This window comes from Peromyscus maniculatus, chromosome 10, assembly GCF_049852395.1.
Source record: "Peromyscus maniculatus bairdii isolate BWxNUB_F1_BW_parent chromosome 10, HU_Pman_BW_mat_3.1, whole genome shotgun sequence".
Lineage (NCBI taxonomy): Eukaryota > Metazoa > Chordata > Mammalia > Rodentia > Cricetidae > Peromyscus > Peromyscus maniculatus.
The window spans coordinates 11,820,225-11,837,698 of record NC_134861.1 but is presented as its reverse complement, the minus strand read 5'-3'; the positions used below and the strand labels follow the sequence as shown (position 1 = coordinate 11,837,698).

The 17,474-nt window shown below is 48.9% G+C and overlaps 1 protein-coding gene across 4 annotated transcripts in view; it reads left to right on the top strand.

The window, feature by feature from the left end:
- The window catches only part of Tns3 (tensin 3), a 244,712-nt gene that overhangs the window by 149,508 nt on the left and 77,730 nt on the right, over positions 1-17,474 (top strand). The window lies entirely within an intron of this gene.

The window sequence follows — 17,474 nt, the reverse complement described above, 5'->3', positions numbered from 1 at the left end:
AATCTATAAGTTGCCACATGGCTTGTGGCTTACTGGTACTTTTACATCTCGCTTCTCATGGCGACGGCGGCTGGCAGCGTCTCCTGACTCAGCCTTCTTCTTCCCAGAATTCTCTTCTCTGCTTATCCCGCCTATACTGTACTTCCTGCCTGGCTACTGGCCAATCAGCATTTTATTTATCAATCAATCAGAGCAGCACATTCACAGCATACAGAAAGACATCCCCAGCAGGGAGTGGGTACTGCTGGGGCCTGGGGCCTTCCGTCCTTTCCTTAGAATATGTGCTGGGGAATGCCACATACTGGGCCAGGGCCCAGGACCAAGCCTCTGCTTGCTGTGTAGCCCGAGTCGTGGACCTTCTGGCACTGTTCAGGTTTGCTTGTTATCCAGGTTGTAGATAGACGCCCAAATTACTCAGCACATTCTCTGTTCACAGAGTGTACACTGTGACTCCCAGGTGACCCACAAAGCAGAAAAAGAATAAAGGGACAGTCATCTCCTGGTGCTACTGAGAGAAGCCATTGGGGTTGATTTCTGAGAAGTGGGCATCCAAGTTTCTTTGGTCTTTCATGGCTTTTGTTGTTAACTTTAAAAATAGTACATTTTATTTATTTATTTTGTGTTGTAGGGAGGTGATGAGCATGCCACATTGTGTGTGTGTGTGTGTGTGTGTGTGTGTGTGTGTGTGTGTGTGTGTGTGTATACACATGCATGCATGTGTACATGGGATCAAACTCTGGTTGTCAGTCTTGGTGGCACTAATCAAAGCCTTTAGTACTGGGCCTAGGAGGGTGCTGGGGATGTTGACCAGGCAAACCATTGGTTAGATTAGAACCAGAGAGCCACGCAATGAAGTCACCATTAAGTGGGTATGCAGAGGGGCCACCGAAGACCAGCTGAGCCATCTCACTGGCCAAATCATTTATATTTTTAAACTACTGACTGAGAATCAGACCTGCTGGGAGAAAGAAAATTGGAGTTCTTTTTGTCAAGTAAGTGACATCCTGGTGTAAGGCACCAAACACCAGTATCTGGAATTACCCACACCAGCATCACCTCCTTGTCAGTCAGTCACTGCATTTCCAGACTTGGGCATCTGTGGCCAATGCTAGAGACACCAATTCTATGTCCCCCTGCTTGTACTGGGGAAGTCACATGGCTTTCTGTGCTGTGGAGTGTGAAATTTCGACAGAGGGAATTCCTGGGATTTCAAATCCGTCTGGACCTGAAGTGGTGCCAGAGGTGAAGTGTGAATGCTTTGGGCATTAAAACACAGGTGAAATTTGGATGTGAGCAGGCAGGTGTAGACAAGGCGAACCTTTCTAAGTTTCTTCACAGTGTGAATCATTCGGAAGCCTGCTCCTTCAGGTGCCGGCATAGAAAAACGATTATAGCTGAACATGTTCAGAAAAACTTTGGAATTGTTAAGAGTTCCCTGTTAGGTTTATTCCTATAGGATTATTGGTCTTGACCCCAAGAGTGTGTCCTAGTGATGTCTGATAGTGTTCAGTGCAGCTCTTTTCCATCAGCCATGCTTCTGCTGCCTTCCACTGGAGAAGAGTGATGGGCTGGCTCCTTCAGGAGTGAGTGAGTGAGTGGCTCAAGGCAGGAAGAGTAAGGGACACTTTGGAGAATGGGATGGAATGCCATGAAAGTGCTGGGTCTGGGAGGGAGTGGGGATGGTGACCAGACACGCCATTGGCTAGATGACAGCCAGGCGCCATGTAATGAAGTAGGTGGCTATGCGTAGGGTCCTCCAAGGACCGGGGGCATGTGGTCAAGAACTCTTGCTGGAGTTGTGGAGCTGGCATTCTTCATATGATGGATGTCAGGTTACTTACATGCAGATGGACTACCCTGAGAGTCGGTGTCCAAAGGCTCAGGTTAAAGGATGAAAGAGTGATTGGGGCATGTGACATCAGAGCTTGTAGTCCATGATCACCTCGTGTGCACTGCTTTTGGCTCATGGCAATCGGATCATTAGAAGAAGGATGCCGCAGAGCTCTTGACCTGCCATCTAGGAGGCAAAGGAAGAGGAAATGGCAGGGGAGATGAGAAGATACAGTCTTTAAAGACAAGCCTCCAGAGATTGGTTCCTCCACCAGACCTCTCTTTCTGTGCTGTTACAACCAGAGGTAATAGTCAGACCCAAAGAAAGCTGCTCCGCATGTACTCATGGCTGCTGTTTCATTCTGTTCAGATGTGGTAGCAGATGGTCACAGCTTTGTGTCTTCCACAGTTGTGGGGGCTGGAGATGCAAGATTGGTGTGCCCGCAAAGTGGTGTTCCCGATAGGTATGGTTTTAGAATGCTGTGCTCTTGTGTGTCTTCATGGCAGGAAGATGGTAAGAGAGCTCCCTGGAATCTCTTTGTAAGGGCACCAGTCCCATCACAAGGGCTCCCCTTTGAGGCTTCATCACCTGCTAATACCATCTCATTGGATGATGGGATTCAACAGAAGGGGTTTTGGAGGCCCACAGACAAACTATAATAGATATTTGATGTGTTTGTTGAGTGAATCATCAGAGAAACTATTTAATCTTTAGTAATTTATTCTGACAGTTCCCCTTGGGGTGATTTTTCTCTCAGTGTCTCCTAAGGCGGACAGTGTGATCAGGGGGCAGATCTTGTAGTGTAGGTTGTGTGGTTTGAAGTTCTGGGGCTTTGCAGGTGGATGGTCTGGCTGGTAGGAAGTGAATAAAGTTCTCTGGGTTGCTTGGTTCTGTGCCTGAGTCGACAAGGAGCTGGTCTAAGTATCTACACCCAGTTGGTGGTTGGCACATTGTTTTTTGAGCAGCACCTGGCTACAGTTAGCTCAGGCTGTTAAAGGATGCCACATGCCCTATAGAAATTACCCTGCCTCACCTCTCGCAGATTTTCTTGGTACGGGGCTCCACTGGAAACAAGGCTCTAAGACCTTGGCCCTCTGTTATCAGTGGGCTATGTCAATGCAAAAGTTAAGTTTAGAAAATTGGGCAGGGGGTGGGGTGGGGACAGAAGGAGGAGAAAGGTACAGTAGGGTTTTTATTTTTCTCTTGGAAATCAGTTTGTGTTTAGATGCTTGTACTTTTTCAAAACTGCAAATTATCATTTAAAAAAAGTTTCACCAGTGTTACTTGCCTGCAGACGAAGCTCTTGACATTGCTGTACTTTAGGCCTGGATTCATTCTTCCTTCCTTCCTTCCTTCCTTCCTTCCTTCCTTCCTTCCTTCCTTCCTTCCTTCCTTCCTTCCTTCCTTCCTTCCTTCCTCTCTTTCTCTCTTTCTCTCTTTCTCTCTTTCATTCTTTCTTTTTCTCTCTTTCTTTCTCTCTTTCTCTCCTTCCTTCCTTCCTTCCTTCCTTCCTTCCTTCCTTCCTTCCTTCCTTCCTTCCTTCCTTCCTTCCTTCCTTCCTTCCTTCCTTCCTTCCCTCTCTCTCTCCATTTTTTTTTATTCAGAAATTTTCTACTCACTCCACATACTATCCACAGATCCCCCTCCTCCCTCCTTCCACCCCGCAGCTCTCTTTCCCAAGCCACCCCACATCCCCACACCCCCCAAATCGAGGTCTCCCATAGTGAGTCAACAGAGCCCAGCACACTGAGCCTAGGCAGGTCCAAGCCCCTTCTCACTGCACCAAGGCTGTGCAAGGTGTCACACCACAGGCACCAGGTTCCAGAAGCCTGCCCATGCACCAGGGACAGATCCCGATCCCCCTGCCTGGGTGTCCCCCAAACAGTTCGAGCCAAACAACTGTCTTCCGTGTCCAGAGGGCCCTACTCTAATCCCATGCGGGCTCCACAGCCACCAGTCCACAGTTCACGGTAGGCCTGGTTTCTAAACGGCACATAAGTCGTTCGTACTGGGGCTAGCCCCGGCTCTTCATAGCCTTGTTTTTCTGCTCCTCTCACCTGCCTGAGCATGTGTGCCTCCGGGAGCAGTTTCTCCCATGTCTTGCCTTGTCACGTTCTGCTGCATTAGAAAGGTCACTGCAGTACATTTGATTCTATCGCCGTCACCCAGTGGGGCTTACTATGTTTCCATTGTTGTAACCAAGATCAGCGCAGATTAGAAAGATCCATTCCCGCGGCTGGAAAGTGAGTCCCCTCTGAGGACCCCCTCTCCCCCAGCACCCCAGTCCTCCTCAGCACCTCTCAGGCAGTGAGGCTGGTCTCCTCTGTCTAATTCCAGGCAGTCCCTGGCTCTTCTTGCCAGGGGTCTGCAATCCCTGGCTTGAGTCCCTGGACAGAGCCACCACCTTGGCAGGCAGAGAGTGAAATCTCAGCTGCATGTCTTGCCAGGGACCAAGCCTCCAGCGGCATTAGTCCTGACAGCTGTCGGAGCTTTGAGGAGTAAAGGGAGGTTTGGCAGCCTTTGAAACATTTTCTTTTAGCTGAAAAATGGGGTATTACAATGCTCCCTTTCACCCCCACCCCGGCCTCTAGTTTCTGCTGGCCTTTAAAAAGAAAAAGAGCTGAAATATTGACTTAAGCTGCATTTATCTCTAGAAACTCCCGCTGCCCTGGAATGAGCCTTCCACAGCTGCCTTTAGTCAGGGCTCATGTTAGGAAAGCTCTGTCTTTTATGTCTGAGCCTGTTACCCCACTTTCCATACTAAGAAAAGAGCCGGCCCTGAAGCTGTTCCAAGGTGAACAAGAGAGCACAAATGCCTGGTCTCCACTCTAGGGGTGTTCACAGGGCCTTAGTTATTTTTGTCCTCATGGGTGGGCAGTGGCCTGCTGTGGAGCCACTGGCCTCTCCGGGGTCCTCACTATCACCCAGGACGGGGAAGAATGTCGTGGTGTGGTATGGTGCCAGGAAACCCATGGTGTGGGTTTAGAAGCCTTCAGTAAACCTGGCTGCGCTATTTCATCTTCATAAGAGCCTGTGAGCCTGCCCCTCTTAGAGATAAAGGGAACAATAATTCCCCAGAAAAGTGAGAAGATAGGCACTTCAGGGGTCCTGGATTTTACTGCTGGCAATGATTGGTGCCCTGAGTGAGTTGTGTTATGTTCAGGATTATGCAGAGCACAGCAATGTCTGCCCTTCTGTGTGGGACACTTGTGCTGGACATCACTGGATGGTTTGCATTCTCATCATCCAAAGCAGATGGGGATTTCTTACCTGGCTGGGAGAAGCAGAGTCAGCTTGGCTGTGAGGGGCTAAGGAAAGGTCTCATGGCAGTTCATGGTCTCTGTACTTGAATGTAACCAGCAGGTAGACAGTAGACAGGGTGAGTCGCCTGCCACACACAAACCTTTCTTCACTGATGGCCTCATATAGGAAAGCTTCCAGTCCCACCTTGTCCCCGCATGTGTGGGGTGTTGCGGGGACCACTGTTCCTAGAGTTCTGTCTCTTGGTCCTCTCACCCTCTCTTTTCTTATAGGAGTCGTCTGACTTGCTTTTCCTCTTCATCACTGGGTCTCAAGCCCTCCACTGCTGTGCATGTCACCCTCTGTAAAGCCATCGCCTCTCCCACTTAAGTTCCCACAGTGTCAGCACCACTGGGTGATGTGTGTGTTTGCTCAGATGAGCTGTGATTTTTGTTCTGGTTACACATCGGTAAAATGCCTCGGAGATCCTAAACATCTCCTCCAGCTCTGTGGGGAACTTATTATTGTATATGCATTCACCTCAGCGTCCATCACGCAGACAGTCCTCCTTCAGTATTGGCAGGAGCTGGCTCCAGGACTAACTTAGACACCTGAATGCATGGCTTCTCAAGTCCCCTTCTTCAAAGTGAGATAATATTTGCATATAGTCTACACCCATCCTCCCATGCGCTTTACCTATTCCAGGGTTTCTTACAATGCATACCACAACATAAACCACGTGTCAGTAGTCATTATCCCTCATTGCTTGTGGAAAAGGGGCGCGTGCGCACGCATGCACACACACACACACACACACACACACACACACACACACACACACACAAATATGTTTGAAACAAATGCAATTTTTTTAAAATTATTTTTTTGATGTCTGGTTTGTGGAGTCCCATGGGTTTAGAACCTGCAGACATACATGGTGGGCTGACTCTGTATCATATTCATATCAATAGTCCTGGAGAGTGTGCCATGGGCTGGAATTTGGAGTGCCAAGGATTTGTGAAAAAACTCAGAGAGTGGTTACTCCATCAGGCAGGGATGGCAAGGCATCTCTACTGGGCAGTGTGTGAAGTCCAGCTGGCAGGTGCTGGTGGGAACTTCAGGACAAGGCTTGTGCCTGATCTGAAGTGTCACAACATTCTGGTGTGCTTCCTTTGTTGCTTGACTGTGAGACTGGAAGAGCCACAGTGATCCAGAGGATACCCCACAGGCATTCAAGTCCGGAGGACAGGGAAGGTAGAGGAGGGGTTTATAGAGCTCCCTAGCCAACAAGAGAGAGCTTGAGACCTGACTGGCGCAGTCTAGGCCTAGAGCATGGGGCTTCAGGCCCTCAGAAGTGGATGGATAAAATCAGCACAGATCAAACAAAGATGAGCGGAAAGGGAGACTCAAGAGCAGCTGGGCTTGCATATGAGAATTGCTGGGCCACTCCCAAGCCCTTGGTTCCCTGCATGGACATAGCTTTCTGACCACACCCCTTACCAGTCTAGGGGCGAGCAGTGTAAGGACATCTCAAGGCTTGGGCTCTGCCACTTTAAGGTGATACCTTCCATTCTTGCTGCTCAGGCTTGGCTTCCTAGACAACCATAATTGTGCGAGAGCTCCCTTTGCGGCTGTGGAGCAGACAGTCCAAAGGGGATTCAGATTCTCCACTCCCTTCACAGTAGCCTGCAGTCCTAAAAGGGCCATATCCGCTGCTCAGAATGTTTCATCAATCTCCCAATATGGGCCACTGATCAGAACAAGTTGGGTTAAGAAAGCTCTGGCCATGCCATACACAGGGCCGTGGACATGCCGTGTCAAGTTGCAGCCATTCAGGTGTGGCCATTTTGGTGGTGGATTTAGGGTATTAAGATTGGAAAAAGCAAAGCAAGTTTTGACAGCTGCTAGAAGGAGGGAGCCACTGGAGTCTGTCACATCATGGTTGTGCTTCTGTTAACTACTTGGAGTCATGGGGTCCCTCCTGGGAAGTTCCTAATTGTTAGGATGAGATGTTCTTGGCTAGCATCTAGAGACATGTTTCTTCGTCACACGGTGTTGGCGACAGCAGCTCCTCTGTGAACGGTTGACTGTCTGATAGGAGAATTTCTCTAGATCTTTTTTTCTATTGCATAAATAACAGCCATGAAGATATTTGCCAGATCATAGAATCTGCGGGAAATACCACCGTGATGGATGGAGTGTGTGTGCCGTAGCAAACCATAGCTAACAGAGCTGCACGAAGAGGTTGAGGCAAGCCGAGGTTGAAAAGCGAGTGAGGACTCTGTGTATTCTGAGGCAGTGATCTTCTGCTGCAGTGGTTAATAACGAGGGCGATGCCGGGCTGAAGTGGAATAGGGCCGATGACCCTGCAGAAGAAATTTCCTATCAGGCTGATGCGTCAGTTAACTTTTCTTATCCCTCTGATAAAATACCCAGCAGAAGCAGCCTAAAGCCTAGAGTTTTATCTCACACTTGCAGAGAGTCCATCATGGCAGGAAGATTGGTGATGGCGGCTTGCATGAGGCCGTTCCATGGCATCCGACAGGAAGCAAAAAATACAGATGGGAACCAGGGCAGGTAGAACCTTCAAAGACTTGCCTCTAGTGATCTACTTCTGTCCACCTAGGCCCACCACCCATAGGCTCCCTAGCCTTCAAGACAGTGGAATGCGTGTGAATTGAGTCAAACATAAGCCAGTGAGGACCGTTCAGAACCTAGCCAGGATCATGGCAGGAACCTTGTGCCTATGTGCTTCTTACTTTTCTGTGTTCGAATCAGCATCATGTGTGAAAAGTCTGCCTTCAAAATCTCTCAACTTTATTTTTGTTTATGCTTAACACAAGTGACTCTTTTTTATGCTGACTGCTTTCTTAATATAAACTCAGCCCTTTCTGAATCCCGCCTACTGAGCTGGTTAGGGGACTAGCACCTCAGGGTGCCTTCTCTTTCCCTTCTTGACTATGAATCAAGACTATACACCACTGTCACCCAAGCCCTAGAGGTCTCCTTTCATTGACTCTGTGATCTAACACCTGAGTGGGATTTTAGACACGGTGCAGTGTGACAGTTCAGAGGGCAATGTCTCTCACTCAATTGCTCTCTGAGCCCTGAATCCAGTTATGGACTATTGATTTTTGAAATTGGATGTGACCTGTTGGGAAGGAAATGTGATGTTGAGGCTACAAAGGACAAGTGCCAGGCCCCTGCCTGCCACCCCAGTAAGAATACTTTATTATTGTTATTATTACATTCCTGAGTGGTACTAGAGAAACTATCTTAAAATGTATGTCATCCTGTAGTGTTGTGTGAAGTGACCTTGTGAGTATTCCAGTGATGGCCCCAAGGAGTCAAGTGTCACCTCCAGGATAGCGAATGATGGCACTGAGATTTGACCTTTGTCCTCAGTTCTCAGTCTCCAGCCTGTGCACTAGCCTTGGGTCTCCGTTCCTCCCAGGAGGACCTAGGAGCATCATCACTCCACTTTCTAGACAGGATGCTGCGTGTGTTTGGCGGGTGATGGAGGCTGGGTGGTTTGTCTGTGGCAGTGCAGATACTGTGTCTTTGTGGATTCCCAACAGCTGAGTGTCGACACTCTCATGCCACTTTCCTCTCCTCATTGTGTTCATGATCTCTCATGATCAGCGTCTCCAACTTTCTCTGATGACCTCACCCTATACACACACACACACACACACCATGACTCAACCTTTGCCCTGTAATCCATTCCTAGGGCTGGGGATCTTTTGCACTCTGTTCTCACCTGTGAGCCTAGCAGCTTAGTTCTTGCTCTGTTGCTGTCTTTTCTGAGATGTGAGCCTGGGCATGGCTCCCTTGCTGCTATCTTTCCTGAGATGTGAACATGGGCGTGGCTCCCTTGCTGCTATCTTTCCTGAGATGTGAACCTGGGCATGGCTCCCTTGCTGCTATCTTTCCTGAGATGTGAGCCTGGGCATGGCTCCCTTGCTGCTTTCTGTCTTTTCTGAGATGTGAACCTGGGCATGGCTCCCTTGCTGCTATCTTTCCTGAGATGTGAGCCTGGGTGTGGCTCCCTTGCTGCTATCTTTCCTGAGATGTGAACCTGGGCTTGGCTCTCCTCTCCACATGGCTCCTCTTCTCACCCCAGGAGTCTTGCAGCCTCACATTCTCTGTGAACTGTTGTGTCTGGAAACCCTGGTGTTGTAAAAGTTTGCTCCTGGGAGTCCTCCCACTGTTTCCTGCCATGGGCAGGTACAAGTGGCTATGCAGTGATGTTCTGGTCACACCTCTGCTGTGTTGTCCTCCTTGGGAAAACCCTCTCTGACAATGCCAGGAAGAGGTGGCATTGCAGCTTTCTTCCTACAAAGCCTGAGGTTGTGTTTCTCATTTCTGCCAAGTCCAGGAAAGAGTTTGACTACAGTATTAGCCCAAGGGGATGTTAATCAGCAGAGAGAGAGAGAGAGCAGGCTGTGATTAGAGGAATACTTTCCCCTTTTCCTCATGTTTTAGCTCATGTGCTCCCCTCCCCCACCAGCTACCTTCCTCTCTAGCTTTTGGCTGAAAGGTGAAGGCAGACTCCCACAGCCCTCTCCCCTTGGAGGCTTAAAATATACCAAGAAAGGCCTGTACATCATGCCCATGGGGCTGTGTCCGGTACTCCTCTCTTTCAAAAATGCTACAACTTAAGAAGGAGTCAGGGAGAGAAAGTTTGTGGGTGCATTTTAAGGGAAGGGCTTGTTTTAAAAAAAAGGTTCAGCAGGAACGGTTTTTTCAGTTAGACCCTCTGTGGAGTCAAGCACCCCTCACTGGGTCTTGGCTGCATAGAGCTGCACCTCCAGCCCCCTGTGCCCTGCAGCTCTGGACTGGGAGACTCTACCCACGTGGGTGTCCACTTTATAGGGGTGTCTCCTGCTGATTATGGGGGTGCTGTTTTGGAACAGTGACATTTTCAGGGTCAGTAGCTTTCTGACTTGATGCAGCTTCCAGACTCCATGTTGATACTTAGGGGCATCCTCTCCATCCACCCTCGTACCCAGACCCTCCCCAGCCTCTGCTCCTACCTTTATTTCTTTATATTCTTCATACTGGGTTCCTGTGTAGAACTTTATTTGAAGTTCTGTTTCCCACTCAGCCTTTGTTAGTTGGAAACTATCGTCCAGTGTGCCTTTTTCTGACAGCTCAGAGTTGAAATTGTTTTCATATACAAGACCTTCTTTGATATCAAACACACACTGCAACATTTAAACAGTCTTGCCTTCTCCCTGTAGGTCCCAGGACAGAATAAAAGTAATTTCATTCTTGTAGATCCTGTGAAGGGTGGGGCATGAGAACAGAAGGAAAGGTCAAGGCAGGGTGTGTGCTCTGCACTTGAACCTTGAACCTTTTTTTTTTTTTTTTTTTTTTTTTTTTTAAAAAAAATCAGAAAGCTGTTGGAGAATCAGGGCTATTATAATAATGTCAGCATGTGATGATGTTATGGAAAAGGAGTGAGCATCCAGAGACCCTCAGACCTGCTTGGTTTACATGGTGAATGGGAAGACCTTTGGCTACTTCAGTGGATGAAAGGTCTATTTATACATGGTGTTCCTTTCTCCCGTGGGTGCCGCACTGTGTGGAGAGTGCTCCTTAGTGTTCCTTAGTTAGATAGAGCAGAGTCCTGAGACCCCCTGGGATGTGGCTTCTGTGCACTGATGTCCTGGTAGAGTCAGCTTTGCCTCCAAGGAGAGCCAGTATGGAGACCTGTTAGCCAGGGCAGGAGACGGGTGGGGACCCTTTGCTGTGTGAACCAGGGGTGAGCAGAACAAGGAACTGATTGATGTCTGGGTCGGAAGGGAGTGGTGATGGGACCAGGCAGGTCCTGAGGCTGAGATCAGAAGGGGATGCCTTGCTCAGTCTTGATTGGGGGGGGGGTGGTGGTCCTGCCTCAACTGAATCTACCAGGCTTTGCTGACTCCCCATGGGAACCCTTACCCTTTTGGAGGGGATGGGGGTAGGGCAGGGAGCAAGAAGAGAGATGAGAGGGGGGATCTGTGGTTGGTATGTAAAATAAATAAAAAATTGCTTAGAAAACAAAACAAAACAAAAAGCTTTTCTGTACACACACACAGTAAGGTGTGACTATCAAGGATAGGTGATGCTGAGTTCTTTGATACTTCGTTATGGAAAACTGAAATAATGCAGGGTTCATGGTGATCATGTTCTTAGAAAAATAGACTATAAACACTCAGTAGTGTTCACTTTGGCCACTGAGCTGATGTTTTACCTGGAACCTGTTCTTCTCTGTGAAACTAGGCCCAGGGGCTGAGCTTGCAGTAGCCATTGGTGGTGTCATGCCCACACTTGGCCTGTGGACTAGGAACAGGTCCCACCGCTTGCAGGCTACTGCTGGGCTGGTGTGTGGGGTTAGGGAGAGTGAGAAAGGAAGAGGAGCTGCCTCCCAGTGATGACTAGTCTGAGTGAGAACAGGGGCTGTGAGGAAGCCATGCGTCTCTCAGCACTGGGTTCCATTTGCTGTTGTTGCACACAAGAGCTGTTCTCACTCTTTACCTACACATGGCAGGACTAGGCCACCTGGGGAGTAAAGGCAGAGAGGTCATTTTCTGGGGGACTGATTAAGGAAAACCCACAAGCGTGTGTGCTCATGAGGCAAACTTGTCTGGGCTTTGGACACAGTGTACCTCTCTCCCTGTTAGTATTTCAGTCCTAGGTGTTGCAGACAAGGCTGGAAGAAGCACTGATGGCCCATGCAGAAGTGAGGACTGTAATGACCACTGAGTGTTGCTATCAGAACTCACTGTTTTGAGCGAGTAACATGTTTAATCCCGACCACCTCCCAAAGATAGCTCATTGGTGCATCCTAGAACAGGCCTAATCGAATGGCCGTGATGCTCCGGCCCTTGAGGTCTACTGGACAGCACACTGGTGGAGGCAGGAAATAAAAAGGGCTCTGTGTGTGTGTGTGTGTGTGTGTGTGTGTGTGTGTGTGTGTGTGTGTGTGTGTGTGATGCACGGGAGTGGGAGCACACACATATGTGTCTAGGATGGGAGTTGAGGTCTGGTAGCTGGCGTAGGATAGAAGACTGGGAATGAGCTCCTACACTGTAGCCTTTCTTGAGCTACAGAGGAAGGAAATGCTTTCTGCTGGGAGCGGCTGACATTGTGAGTGGGGGCCTCAGACCAGGAGGGCTTAGAGGTATGGCCAGTGACAACGGAGGGTGCGGCAATGCTGTAAAGACTCTAGATAGGACCTCCTGTGATCTTTGAGGTGTATACACCAGCTGTGGGAAACAGCAGTGCCCTTGGGTCTGGATGAGTAAGGGAAAGATGCCCCAGGGGTTCATGCTACCCTAGATCTGAATGTGGTGCTGGAATTAAATCCTCATTGGCTCTGTCTCCACCGTGCTGAGGGAAGAGCCTGATGTACACGAAACTGTACACAGTGGTATCCATAGAGAAGAGGAGGAGCTCTCTGGACCCTCCTAGCTGTTTGGGAAGGAGACACTGGCCTCCATATTGGGGGAACTCAAGGTTTTCACTTTGGTGATAAGTCAAGATTATGTCATCAGGAATGTTATAACCAAGCCGAAGTAAAGAGAGTCAGAACCAGGGACCCAATCAAATGGACACCCCAGGAAGAGAAGCCGTGGTTCTACCACAGTGACTTGTGATAGGTGAGCTTAGACCAAAGCTGATCATGTGACCTTGGCTAGAGAGCAGGGCACCTTGAAGCATAGGCTTCTGGAGATAAGAGAAGTTGGATAGATGAGTCCTGATTTGGGGTGGTTGTGGAGAGGCAAGGACTTGGGTATAAAGCTGCCTAGGAGGGCTCCAGGGAGACTAGGGTTTGGCCAGTGGGTCGAAGGGCGGTGGAACCTTGGGGCTCAGTGTTGTGGGATGCAGGGAGGCCAACTCAGGAGAAATAATCTAGAGAAGACCAGTTGGAGAGGGCAGCAGAAGACTGGGGGGCTAATGGACCGGAGGGATCCAAATGTTGGGGAACTTGGTAGTTCTGTCTAGGAAGGTCAGCACTTTCTATCAGAAGATACTTCCTTGACACATCTAGGTTGAGAACATTCCTATCATCCCCAGATGGAGCCTTATGCATGAACATAAGTCATTTCTGATCCTGCTCTCTCTGGTTCCTGAAAACCATTAGTTCTTTCTCTGGTGTGCCCCCTTCTTGGCATTTCACATCAATGGAACCATTCAGTCTTCTGTGACTCACTCTGCTTGTCCCAAGTATTCAAGGTTCATCTCTGTGTTTTTCATTCCTTTCCATGACTGATGTTCAATTGTGGATTGAATTGAGGTAATCAGTTCTGTACATTTGGGTGATCTCCACTCCTATATAATTATGGAAATGTTGCTGTGAGCATTCTTTTGTATGTGGTGCTGTTAGGATATTAATACATCTCTGGTGTTATTATTTACTTTTTTTTTTCCTTCTAATTTTCACATCTTTTATGATCTTTTTGAAGCGTGTTCTCCCTTTCTGGAGTCTCACATAGGAATCACACTAGACCTTTTGCAGATCTATCTCCTACCCACTTGGTCAACCCCTTTCAGGGATACTTGAGAAGCCCATTCCAGCCATTTCTTCATCAGATACACGATTTCATGCGTAGAATTGCAGCTGCCCGGGGTTAAAGATTTGGTGCCTTTCAAAGCCCTCTGGCTGCAGAGCTGCCTGCTGGCCGGCCTTCAGCAAGGCGTCAAGGGACCATGTTGTTTCATGAGAAGCTAATGCTAGCAGCCTAAGCAGGCCCATGTAATCAGAACCCACTGCTGGGGTGTGTGGAAACTGAGAGCACTTTGGCAGCCCTGCCCAGTGGTCACAGCAGCAGAAAAGCAGGACTGGAGGCCGAGTGAATGCTGTTGGTGAAGACTTGGGGCAGCTCATCTATAACGCTGTCCTCAGCAACCTCTCTGACAGTAAAGAAAGAGGACACACCTGAGCCCTAATCATCTCAGCCTCACTACGAGAAATGGAGACAAAAAAGACCCCTTGCTGGGCTGAACGAGTTTTTTGTTCTCTTTGTTATTGGTGTCCTAGCTGTTGTTTGGAATATGAAACTTTGTGTTCAAGGCCCTTGTGCCTCAGAAGACTTGGCCCCGCAATAGCAGAACATAGTTAGTTCTGACTCAAGCAGGGCCCCAGAAGCTCCAAAGGGACATAGGCATTCATTTCAGTCCCCGAGCTAGGTTACTGAAACATCTCCTAATCTTTTTTTCTTTTGATGTGGATTCTTTGAAGGGAAAACAGGCTGTGGTTAGTAAGTCCCGGCCTTTATTGCAGTACTCTTGCTTGCAGAATGGGAACAATGATGTTGCTTCCCTTGATGGGAAGGTGTGTTACCCAATACCCTCTCCTGAATTCCGCATTTAACAGAACTTCTTACACAAGAAGTGCATTATGTCCCAACGTGGAGGAGAGCCTTTCTCCCGAGGGTGAGCCGAGTTTATCTTACAATCTTGTAAGCTGTGTGTGCTTCTGTTGAGGTCTCGGGTGATTTATTGATGATAAATGTTGCCCTCTGCCTGTACTCACAGCCCAGGCATGTCTCCCTTCCTGGCTGAATGACTGAAGACATTTGTAAGGGTTCTCATTAGGCTGAGGGAACCTCATAGCGTCGGAGGGGTTCCGCTGGTTTGTTGGGGCGTCTCTGTTCTTTCCTCTTAGAGTAGAGGCAGGTGGTTGTGCCAGGACTGACTTCAGCCCGAGTGAGAGGGCATTGGCTGAAGCCCAGCTAAGTTGAATATAATGAGGCCCTATAGAAACCACAAAGGTACGCTGTGCCACAGTTAATACTGACACCATCCTCTCTGCCACAAGAAGCACGGAAGGCAAACAGCTCCAACCAGGGGGATGCCCCTCAGAGGTTTTCTGTCTGGATCTTTTAAAGAACATAAATGAAAGGGTAAAACTTGTTTGTAAAATGCACGGGAGCTGGCCACTGAGCAGAGTGAAAGCCTCTGGCCCCGCCCCTCAGCCAGCAGAGTTCAAATTTCACTAAACCTGATTGCAGTCAACTCCGCCCTCATGTTTACATTGCTTGGGCCCTCCTGGACAAAATCAAAGTCCCTGTAGCCGAGGAGATTTTTACTTTCTGCTGGAGTGGGAGGCAAGGTGCCCTGGGAAGGAGGCGGCACCCGGGATGCTGTTGAAGGCGGTCCCCAGAACTGGCCCGACTCTCCGTACTGAAGGAGCTGTTGGGTGTTTAGAGGGAAGGTAAGCGGTGCGAGTGTGCTTGCGCATGTCTGCTTGTGGTTTTTGCCAGGCTCCAGGTGACCCCAAATCCAGCCTCGTGATCTCTGAGACTTGCCAGCTGGCTCTTGGAGGGGGAGATGATGCTGGCCAGAGCTGTGGGGATTGTACAGTGGAACGGGAAGAGGATCAGAAGCCCCTACTTGACACATCCAGCAGGATTGGTCTAGGAATGCCTTTATCTGCGTGCAAGCCAAAGGAGTCTGTCATACCTGTTTCTTTGAGGGAAACACTCAGGGTGGCTCCATGTGGAAGGGTCTTTTTTGAAGTGTATATTCAGCTCTTTTGACCAGCTCTGTGGCTGGTCTGCCCAGGTGGCCTCTCCTGAAGAACTTGTTTTCCTTTTTTTTTTTTTTTTTTTCCTTTTTTGGTCTGAATCTGTTTGCTGTTTTAAAATGTCTTCAGAGAACTGGGTCAGAAGGTGTCAGGAAGGGTGCCGCAACCCTGTGGCCAGCATTTGTGGGTTGAGGGGGTGTGTTTTGTATGCGCAGCTGAGAGTCACCTGGTCCTGTTTTTGGACCTGCCACCCCAGACCCCTGGAATTCACAACACTCCTCTATTGCCGAATTCTGGTGCCTCGCCCAGGAAAAGTCAGGCGCCTAAGATTCCAGGCGCCCCAGCTGCTCCTGGCTTAAGTAGGGCGTGGGGGCGCAGTCCCTTTGTGGGAGGTGGCCTACTGCTGGCCTAGGGTGTTGGTGTGGAACTGTTCCTGCTTTTTCTTCCATTCCTTCCCTTCCTGGTTTATATTTGCCCGTGATTGTCCAGCCTCCCTGGTTTTCTCCAGTGCCTTTCAAGGTGCTCACTGTCAATGTCAAGGAAGGTTGCTGGCTGTCCTGTGGCTGACACCTGTAGCTGTCCTCCCTGCCCCTGCCTTTCGCACCTTGTCCTTTAGAGGGTTGGTTTGTGTTTGGGGTTTCAGGAAGTGAGAATGGTGATGATGTAGGAGTGAGTTATTTCTGGAACACTGTCTGTGGTAAGAAATGAGACTGCCTTCTACAGTATGAAAGTTTGTTTTCTTCTTGATTTTTTTTTTTTTTAAGAGAAAAGGACTCATTTTATCCTACCAATAATATAGGCGTGCTGCCGATTAGAGGTGATGTTTTAAGAGACCCACACGCAGACATACATGACTTAGCTCTTGATTGCTCCGAGATAGAAGGTAATTCAGTACAAACCAGGAAATATTTAATTCGCACAGAGGCAGGGCCCTAGTGCAAAAGTAAAAGCCAAGCTTGTTCTAACGAGAGGCTGGTAGTGCTCTAGTGACGTGAAAAAACGAAGAGTGACTTCCCAGATGTGACTAGTGAGGTGACATCGGGAAATGTCTGGGCTTGGCGTCTCCTGAGGGTGGAAGCATCTTCTGGTACCTGAGCCCCCACCAGAGCCCAAGAAAGCAGGTGCCTTGGGACATGACCACAGCTGCCAGCACTCACCCCTGCCTTGTACTCTGGCACAGCCTTGATTTCAGGCCACCTGACTTGGTGATAGGCTCACGCATGCCCAGGGATTGAACCCTGGTACTCCATCAGTCCTGCCAGCCCTACACATGCTCTACACGACTGTTCCCACCTATCAGCCATGCTGTCTGCTGGGGAAACTCACGGGTCCATTTATTGTACATGCTCATCTAGCTCAGCTGTCAGCTGACTTGGCAAGCCAAGAAGAAAGGGCTAGCATTCTAAGGAGAGGTCAGGTATTATGGTCAGGGCTCCTGACACGTTCATCATTAAGATCCACTGGGTCATTCTGGCCCTGCCCCTGGGAAGCCAGATGTGATCTGTATCTCTCAGTACCATGACCTCACAGAGCGAAGCTGAGAGAATCCTGGATTCCCTGGGGGTTGGTTACTAGCCTCATGGGAAGCAGTACTGTGGAATGCTCAGAGAAAAATGGCTGTCCAGTCATTTTGTTCCTGTCTGCCACCCAGGAGAAAACTATGTTTGACCAGAATGTGTGTCTGTAAAGGCTACTGGTTGCCTTGGCCATAAAGCCACTGGGGATAGGGATGGGGTGATAGAATCATGTCACTGACTTAACAGAACTTTTTGATAAATTACAAAGTAAATCCTTGCTCATTTAAAAGATTTATTTGATTTTATTTTATGAGTGTTTTGATTGCATGTGTGTATGGACACAACATGTATGCAGTGCCGCCAGAAACCA